The 9485-nt window shown below is 46.4% G+C and overlaps 1 long non-coding RNA gene across 3 annotated transcripts in view; it reads left to right on the forward strand.

The window, feature by feature from the left end:
• Positions 1 to 8971, forward strand: part of LOC128776161 (uncharacterized) — a 132243-nt gene extending 123272 nt beyond the window's left edge. For 2 of the 3 annotated variants that reach the window (XR_008421166.1, XR_008421168.1), the window contains 3 exons: positions 6491 to 6593; positions 6978 to 7076; positions 7865 to 8971. This is a non-coding gene — a long non-coding RNA (uncharacterized LOC128776161). The remainder of the gene's footprint in view (positions 1 to 6490; positions 6594 to 6977; positions 7077 to 7864) is intronic. The other variant, XR_008421167.1, reaches the window with a different exon arrangement.
• The last annotated feature ends 514 nt before the right edge of the window (positions 8972 to 9485 follow it).

A 9485-nucleotide genomic window follows, 5' to 3' on the forward strand; every position in this document is an offset into this window, starting at 1 on the left:
TGCAGGTAGGTAGGTAATGCTGAGGAAATATAAAAAGACAGGACCCTGGCCCTCATCCATTCCTGTTGCTAGTCTGAGATGTGCATAATCAAATTAAAATTTAAAATGCGAAGCCCACATGTGAGGATAAATCTGGCTTGGAAATCATGGCAGAACTTTTGATTTTTAATTAGTTTCAGAGAAATAAACCTATTCCATTCTCGGTGCTTTAGAGCTTCCTCTGGCCTGATGGTGCTTCTTTGAAGAACAGAGAGTTTGGGGAGGAGCTCGTGGTGCCTAGCAGGATTCTGAAAGAGCTGGCAGATTTTTACTGGTTTTCAGATGGAGGGATAAGAGCCGTTAAGTGAACTGTGTGTCCAACTCTGTTCCAGGAGCTTGATATACGTGGTCTCACTTAATTTTAATTCTTGTAACAACTGCTGTCCTAGGTGCTATTTTCTCCATGTTATAGGTGAAGAAAATGAGTTTGGAAGAGGTGAGACAGAGAATGAGTGCTTTCATTCATTCCAGAGATGTTTCCCAACCACCCTTACTCTTCAGGCACTGAGTGTGCAGTGGCTGATGGCACAGGCCCAGTCCTGCCCTTTGGGAGCGTGCAGGCAAAGGCCACTGGCAAAACTGAGGGTGGAGTCTGGCTTTGTTCTTCTCCAAAGCCATGTGTGTGACTGACACAAAGGGAGAAATGCTGTTCAACTAAAAAAAGGGCAAATAGGACCAATCCTACTGAAGCCCACAGACTGGATAAAAAATGGTCACACCAGCCAGAATGGCAGTAGCTTGCTCATGAACTCTGCCAGCACCGTGGAACTGTAATCTAACCCCGCCGTAGTGCTATTGGTGGGGTCCAAGAACTCCACCCCATAAGATGTAGGGTCACGTTATTACGTGTTGAGAGGAGCATGGCGTTGCTGGGGTGAAGGGCACAGGCCCAGTCCTGCCCTTTGGGAGCGTGCAGACAAAGGCCACTGGCAAAACTGAGGGTGGAGTCTGGCTTTGTTCTTCTCCAAAGCCATGTGTGTGACTGACACAAAGGGAGAAATGCTGTTCAACTAAAAAAAGGGCAAATAGGACCAATCCTGCTGAAGCCCACAGACTGGATAAAAAATGGTCACACCAGCCAGAATGGCAGTAGCTTGCTCATGAACTCTGCCAGCACCGTGGAACTGTAATCTAACCCCGCCGTAGTGCTATTGGTGGGGTCCAAGAACTCCACCCCATAAGATGCAGGGTCATGTTATTGCGTGTTGAGAGGAGCATGGCGTTGCTGGGGTGAATTTGCTGCTAGTTGTCAGTTGCCTTATATCCAAATTAGCATTATCATGAGGCTTGGGATCACAGGATTTTACTGTAATTTATCTAAAATCATAAACACAACTCAGAGGAATACAGTCTAGCCAAACAGTCTATTTCTAACAATGTGTTATTGTTTTAAGTGTGTTTCCTAAATCTTGTTTCTCTTTAATTTTCTCATGGCTTTAGTCCAGAGTCTCTTAATGTCAGCTCTACTGACATTTTAAGCATGATAAGTTTTCATCGTGGAGAGGTTGTAGTCCTGTGCATTGTGGGACATTGGGCACATCCCCAGCCTATACCTTCTAATGCCATTAGCACATCCCCACGGTTGTGACAACCAAAAATGTCTCCAGATATTGCCAAATGTTCTCTGGATGGGGGAGGGGAGGGCAAATAACCCCCTAGGGCTGAAGGCTGTGGCCTGCTTCTCTAGCCCCTGTGGTATGTTGCATTAGAATTACCGGTCAACCAGCAAACATTTATTGGGTTTTACTGTGCTGTGCACAAGGCAATGTACTAGAAGGCACTAGACCCACAGCGTGATTGGAGTCATGCTGGGGAGGCAGAGACTTGTGTTCATGGGCAGAGGAGGAAACTGGAGATCAGAGAGGTCCCAGGTACGAGCAGGACCTGCTGAGGGTGGCGTCAGGCAGATGGTGAGTGTGGCTGGGCCTTGAAGTATGATGTGGGTATAGGGTATGGAAGACCGTTAGCAGGAGTGCCCATGGTCTGCTTGGGTCCCAGGAGTGTTATGTGTGAAGCAAAAGTAGAAGAGAAAGAATTCGGGGAAATTGGGGTAGGAGAGTCTTGGATGGCTGCACACAGCTAGAGGGAACAGTCTCAGGAGCTCTGTTGGAAAATGGGGGCTTCTTGTCAGGATGCGGAGTCTATAGGTGGGTAAGGGATCCCATGGAGTCATCGTTGTCCTGTATCCAAGGTCTCTTCCTCGGTGCCTGAGCTTGAGGACTTTACCTCTGTCCTCTGCCAACAACCGAGATGCTGCCACATGTGCTCTCTGCATCTCTTTTGGTGTTTTCTAGTTCCTCGTCCTCTTTCCCATTGATTTGCTTCTGTCTGAAGTTTTCTGTTCACACCCTGGAGGAAGACTGAGTCTGATTGGCTTCACTAGTTACCATTAGCCCTACTGAGCAAAGTTTTTGTGCTGGCCACATCATGGGCCATGGTCTTCCTATAGCTGGACTGCCTTTGGGCCAGGTGCCACCTGTGGTCCAGTTAGTGGCTCTGCCTTTCTTGGAGATCAGCTTGGGTTGCTTCCCAAAACAAGGGTCTGAAGATGATACCATGGTCCGCATGTCTGGAATCCAGGCTAAGGGGTCCCAACTCTAACTCTGTAGACAGTGAGCAAGGTCTCTAGTGTTATGAAAGAGTGAATGCTGACCCTGAGCGCTCCACGTTGAAGGGGGATGGTACTCTCGTTAAGCCCTGGCTGGGTTCAAACCACAGCCTGTTTACTTTCAAGGCAGTAACTTCAGGCAGATTTGAATATGCCCTAAGTCTCAATTTCAAGATTGATGATGGTGATCATAGTACCTATATCTCTAGAGGGTGGGGACTTTGTCTTTTTTTGCTGCTGGATCCCCAGCAACTAGCACAGTACCTGGCACATGGCTTGTGCTTGGTACCTATTTATTGGAAAAGAATAGCTACGTTTACTGAACACTGACAAAATCCCAAGTGCTGCTACACATTCCAGCTCATCAATCCTCACGAGGATGGCAAGAGGTAGATACCGTTACTATCGCCTTTTTGTAAACGAGGAAGCCGAGAACCAGAAAGATTAAATCACATAGTGGAGATACCCACAGATGATTCTGTCACCCTGGCTATAGAGTCCAGCCTCTTAGCTACTGTACTGTGTTCCCATGTGATTAATTGATACACTATCTGAAAAAAGTAAACCCTTAGTGAATGGTAACCACTTAAAAAAAACAAACTTCCCATTAAAAAGTAGTTTCTAAAATCAATGAGAAGGAAAGAAGAGTACTGAATACTAGGTATTACACAGATGCTTGTTAGCTGAATCTTGTTAGCTCTGTCCCTGTCTGGAAAGTTGGTCTATTTAAAAATAATAGTCAGGGTTGATACAGGGTTTACTATGTTCTAAGCACTTTATATATTCTAGCTCAATTAGTTCTCCTAAGGATCCAGTGAGGTAGGTATTTATTACGCTCTCCATTTACAGGAGGAAAAGAATGAGGCAGGGAGGTTAAGACATTGCCCCATGCCAACAATGAGTAAATGGTGGAGCTGGGATTTGAACTCAGATGGTCTGACTCTTAACTGTTAGGATACACTGCCCCAGGAGAGTTTCCTCTAAGGACTGTTCATGATTACACAATCTAATAGTCACGTGCAACAATATTAAGACATTTCAGAGAATCTTTGTTTCTCCAGACAAAGCTGATAGAATTTTAAATCCTAGAGGCATCATTCAGAGCAGTGGCATGAAAACACCTCTCTGGGTTTCATAAATTGTGTGCTATCTCCGCTTCATTTTGCATGCATGCATGCTTGAAGACCACTGTTTCTCCTTTGTGGCTTTTCATGTCCGGATGGTCTCCTATATCATCTCAAATATACTGTGAGCTTTTTAAGAGCCGTTGTCTCATCCAGAGCTGCTTCATAACATGATCTTGACCATGGTGCTTTTCAAACCCGTGTGAACCTATTTAAACACAACTTGTAACTTCTTCAATTTCATTTGCTCCATTTGTAGTTAATGGAAATACACTGACCATCTGTTGTGCTCAAGGAGACAGAGAGGATTAGAGGTGGATGAGGCAGGACTCTTGCCCCTGAGAGCTTGCAGTCTAGCAGGCCAGTCTGTGAGGAAAGCAACCCAATGTGATAATAGGTAGAACAAACGAGTGCTCAGTTAACATAAACTGCATGTTGTGGAAATACTTTGAATGGAAGGATTGGTTTTGCCTGAAAAGAAGGGGCTATTTTATCTGGATTGAAAGGAACAGTGATAATTCTGTTGGGAATGAGAGCATGGTCCTTGGGTACAGATGCTCAGAGAAGAGATGACAAAAGTAAGTTGGGACTAAGTCAGAGCATCTTAGATGGCAAGTGAAGGAGTTTGAACTTTATTCTATGGGCAGAGGGGAGCCATTGAAGGATCTTGAGCAGGAGAATGACATAATCACCTTGTATTTTAGGAAAGGAATCAGCTCCTAGGAGGTCACTTCCATAGCTCAGGTACAGGATAATGAGGTCCTCCTTAGGGCAGTGGAAGTAGAAATGGGAAGGGGAAATGGGTATGCATGACTGTGGAGATGAGACCACCTAACCTAGTTACTGATAAGCCGTCCGAGGCGAAGATAGAGGAACTGAAGATGAGGAGTTTGGTTTCCATCATGGTGAGTTTGCAGTGACAGAGGAGCAGCTTAGTGTCCTTACATAAGAGGTGCTATATCAACACTAGAGATGCAAAGATGAATTCACATCAGGCTCTGGACTCAAAAGAGCTCACAGTCCCCTGGGGGAGTCAAAAAAGAAGTGAAGGAGTTCTAGAACTCAAAGGAGGAAGTAGGCAGTGGGCAGTGTGTAGTTTGGTGGTCTTCATCCCAGAGTGAGTGGTGCTAAGCTGGATTTTGAAGACTGAGGAACACATCAGACTAGTGTGTGAAGAGCAGATGCAGGCTGGGGCACCACCACAAACAGGTGTGTGTTGGCGGGGGGGGGGGGGCGGGGGGCACAAAGCCAGAGTCGGGCAGGGATAGGAATCGTCAAAGGTGAGAACGAGGATGGAAAATTTCATGTGGGCCAGACTGTAGTGTCATGGCGTGGGGGAGACACTATCACACTGTGTAGGGATGCAGCATGGAGGAAAGACAGGAGTCGTTACAGTAGACCAGACAGATGTCGACAGCTGGCTTTCTGGTGCTGGGCATGGAGAAGAGACTATAAAATCACTGTTGAGGACGTGGAGTTTACAGGGCTTGGTGACGGTGGATGCACAGGAAGGATACTGGGGAGATGGTGAGTGGCCCAAACCTTACCTGGTTGTAGGATATGCCTCCAAGTCACCAGTCTGCTGTTCCTCCTCAGGAGGCTGAAGTCTCCCAGTGGTCACTGCTAAGACCGACGCCCATCCTGCCCAGTGTCCGTTGCGGAGCCAGATAGCTGCCCCAAAACGCACTACCTGAACAAAAGCGGCCTTGGTATTCTGCCACAGGAAAAGGGATTTCATTTTCGTTTCCCAAATCAAAATTGCAGTTTCAAGAAGGCTAGATTTTAGCTTGTCATTGACTAAGGAGTCAGAAATAGCTTCTGTAGAAAAATGAGGGCAGCCCTTCAGGACTGGTGCTATCTGGCCCCTCACAAAGCCACAGGAGGGGTCTTTCAGGAGGATCCTATTTGGAAAAGAATGAAGTGGGGGTGGGGGGAGTTGTCAAATATCTGAAACAAAAAAACTCAGGCACAACTCCAAGCCTGGCTGGGAGTTGCCAGGAGGCCAGGTGCTGCTGCTGGAAGCCATGCTTTTCACTTGGCATCACCCTCTGTCATGGCAGCCATTTCCTGTGCCTGGCCCCACAGGGCCCAGTCTCCCCACTGGAGGGCACTATAGCCACAAGCACGGATGGGCTTGCTGAGGTGGTCTCAGAGAGAGGGAGAGAGAGAGAGACAGAGACAGAGAGAGAGAGAGAGAGAGAGATGCCAGAAGGTCCTGTGAAAAAGCTCTCTCTGAGGGCTCCAGGGGAGGGGTGGCAACAGACCTGATCTCTCAATTTTGCCTGATGCATCACTTCCTGGTTTCTAAGAGTGTCCTGAGGAGAAATAAAGGCCTTCTCCTGCCCGATTCTGCACATCCTTCCCAGGGCAGGAAAATGTGCCTGGTCCATCACGAGGACGCAGTAGGATGTAGCTTTAACACTAACCGAGAGTTTAGCACTAGGCGTCATGGGATTGCGGTGGACGGGCCTCATCGTGAGGCTGAGGAAAAGCCTTATGGGTTGGGCCCTTTCTGGCCTCAGCAGCCACATCTCCACTGTGAGTCTCTGGAGCCTCTTCCAGGACGCCCTCTAAATCCTGTTCTGAGTTTGGAGCCATTGTCTTCTGGAATCAGAGCACAGGGCTGGGCCTGCTTCCAGGTTGCTGTTTCTTACGGTTTTTGTTGTGGTTTTTTTTTTTTTTTTCCAACTGCTGTTGGTTGTGTTTTGTTTCTGTGAAGAATCGTGAGGAAGAAATATGGATCTCTTCCCAACCGCTCATCCCTCGACGATATGAAGATGCATCTTGGAAGGAGCTTCCTTCAGCTACAGGTCACGCTCCCTGTGTGTAGACTTCTGTTTAACCATGTCTCTCTTGGGCTGTTTCTTCCAGCCTTGGGGACCAATTTGCATTTCCATCTAGTGATTTTTAACCTAAGTCTGTATAGTTGGATAGGAATGGACTGACAGTGGACCAGTCACTCAGCTGACATTTATTGAGTACCTACTGGATGCCGAGCACTGCAGGGCATGGGAAGTACGGGGGATGGTATAATGAGAGGCTGCCACTGGTTTACGAGACAGTATGACTTTGCCTCCGGGGCCAGATAAAGTGGGTGAATCATTACCTCATAATCTTTGAGTCATACTGCAAGGCCCAGGGTGGGTCATTAGCTTCTCGGAGACTCCTATCCTCATTTATAAAATGCACGTGTACCTACCTCGTAGGACTGTTAGGAGGGTTACGTGACATGGCCCACACATAGCACCAACTGGCACAGCGCCCATGTGTAATAAGGACTGAATAGGTGGCGGCTATTATAAGAGGTAAGCTGTAGGTATTATGGGCATGCCAGAGACCAGCCCCTAACTGAGCTTTACCTGGAGGTAGGGAACACCAGATCCGAATCTTAAAAGATTAGTAGAAATAAATAAGGCAAGAGAGAGGTGCCCGAAGGCTTCAGTTTGGGGAAGGCTGTGGTTAAAAAGTCACCTGGAAGCCTTGTCCAACATCAGTGTTACACTTGGTGACCAGTCCTTCGAAGGGCACGATTAAGTGTTCCCCAAAGGGTCGTGGGAGTTAAGCTTTGCCTTCTGCAGCCTGTAGCATTTGTAAAATACTGAAAGGACTAAAGCCCCGCAAAAGCAATGAGCTTTGTGGTGGTATTCTGGCTTGTAATTACATTTCCTAAACATAAAAGGAAACGTTTGTGATCTGCAGAAGGGAGGCCTTAACACACAAAGGCAGGTCTCTCTTGGTTCCCTGACCCATTAAGTGACAATTACGAGACCTGTGTTAAACATCTTCTAAGTGAAACAACTTGCCATAGCTCCGTGCTGTTATTGCTGGAAATAATGGCATTTCCTCCCTCAGTGGCATAAATGTCAGCATTTATGATTTTAAATAATAACACATGAAAGCCCAGCTCTGAAGGATTTGCTGGCTTTCGTTGCCACCCCAAGTTAAAATTTCAAGTCGTTTTCCTCCTTCATTCCCCCCACCCAGTAGCTGTTGACCCACTGTGAGCAGTGGGGGGGTAGGTAGAGCAGAAAATCCAAAATAACAGGAGCTTAAACAAAAATGTAATTTTTTTTCCCTGTAAAAATGGATTTAGGAAAGCTGTTGGAACTTCAGTCATCATGGCAGCAAGTAGGAGGAAGGCAGGAGGGACAGGTGGGCCGAATTTCTAGGGGAATGCACTTCCTCAAAGAGTCTTCCTGGGAGCCCCACACAGCACTTCTGTATCCCTGTCGTTGGGCAACACTAAGTCTCAGGGCCACAGCATCTGCAAGGGAGGCTGGAAAATGCATTTAGCTGAGTGATTGTCACCCAGGATAACATTGGGGTTATGTTACCAAAGAAGGGAAGAATGGGTGCTGGGTAGCAATCAGTCTTAGCCAGGTAAGATCATAGTTTCTTTCGTAAAACTCGGGATCGTATTTGTAATAAAGCGTGGGAATAGCTGTAAAGCTGTATGATCAGCTTTTAAAAAATAATTAAAAATATAACTCCTATTGTCTTTTTCTTTTTACAAAAGCAACACAATTTTATTGTTAGAAAATTTTAAATTGCAGATGAGTGAAAAACTTACAACAAAAAGGCACCATGACTCTATTATATAGTGATAACTGCTGTGAACATCTTGGTAAATAGCCTTCCAGAAATTTTTGTTTTCATTCACATACATATATTTTTAGTTTTATTTTTTTCTTTTATTTTTTAACATGAGTTCACTTTTGAGAGACAGAGAGAGACAGAGTGTGAGCAGGGGAGGGGCAGAGAGAGAGAGGGAGACAGAATCCGAAGCAGGCTCTGGGCTCCAAGCTGACAGCACAGAGCCCGACGTGGGGCTCGAACTCAGGAACCATGAGATCATGACCTAAGCCGAAATCGGACACTCAACCCACTGAGCCACCCAGGTGCCCCAACATACACATATTTTAAAGCAAAACAGGATTATACTGTAGAAATGTTTATTCCATGCTGTTTTGATTTAATAAAATTGGATGAATATTTTTTTCTGTCGATAACTATTAAGCCACTTAGCTGGTATTTCGTGGAATGGATGCTGTCATCTCATTAACTAATTGATCTATTGAGCATGTGTCCAGCTTTTCACTAAATAATACTGTCATGCATGTCTAGATAGCTAAATCTTGGAACACATCTGTGGTTATTTATGTGGCATAAATCCCTAAATAAATTGAGTCCTAAGAATGCATACATTGTTAAGACTGAAGTGAGTGGGCCAAACTGCCCCCCCCGGAAAGTTTCTGCCCATTTGTGTTGAGGGGTGGCCTTCAGGAAGGTCAGTTGCAGATACCCAGGACGGCGTCGTTCCCCTCACGGTCCTGACACATGTGTGGTTCCCAGGTCCCGAGCTCTTCTGTACCACAGTCTCAGTCCTGTCTCGTGTCCCAGACCCAACCCAGTCCCTGTCTCCGTCACCCTGGCCCCAGCCTGTTAAAGTGACCTGACTGCCGTGGTCTGCTCACTTTGCTGAAGGACCTGGTTTTAAAACACCTTTTGGCCTTGGGCCTTTCCCAGTGTGGGGAAACAAGGCCAGCTGGGTGTGGAAAGAGGCCGTGCTCTTGGGTCCTTTCAACCATTCTGTTTTTCCCTGTCTGGCTCCTTATATCTGTCCCCTTTGCCAGACTTCTTTGGTGAATAAAAGCTACTGAGCGAAGAAAGAGATAAGGGAGAGAAGAAGGCAGACAGATACACAGACAGTCAGT

The sequence above is a fragment of the Panthera pardus genome, unplaced genomic scaffold (assembly GCF_024362965.1).
Source record: "Panthera pardus isolate Hobbes unplaced genomic scaffold, ASM2436296v1 HiC_scaffold_12, whole genome shotgun sequence".
NCBI classification, from domain to species: Eukaryota; Metazoa; Chordata; class Mammalia; order Carnivora; family Felidae; genus Panthera; species Panthera pardus.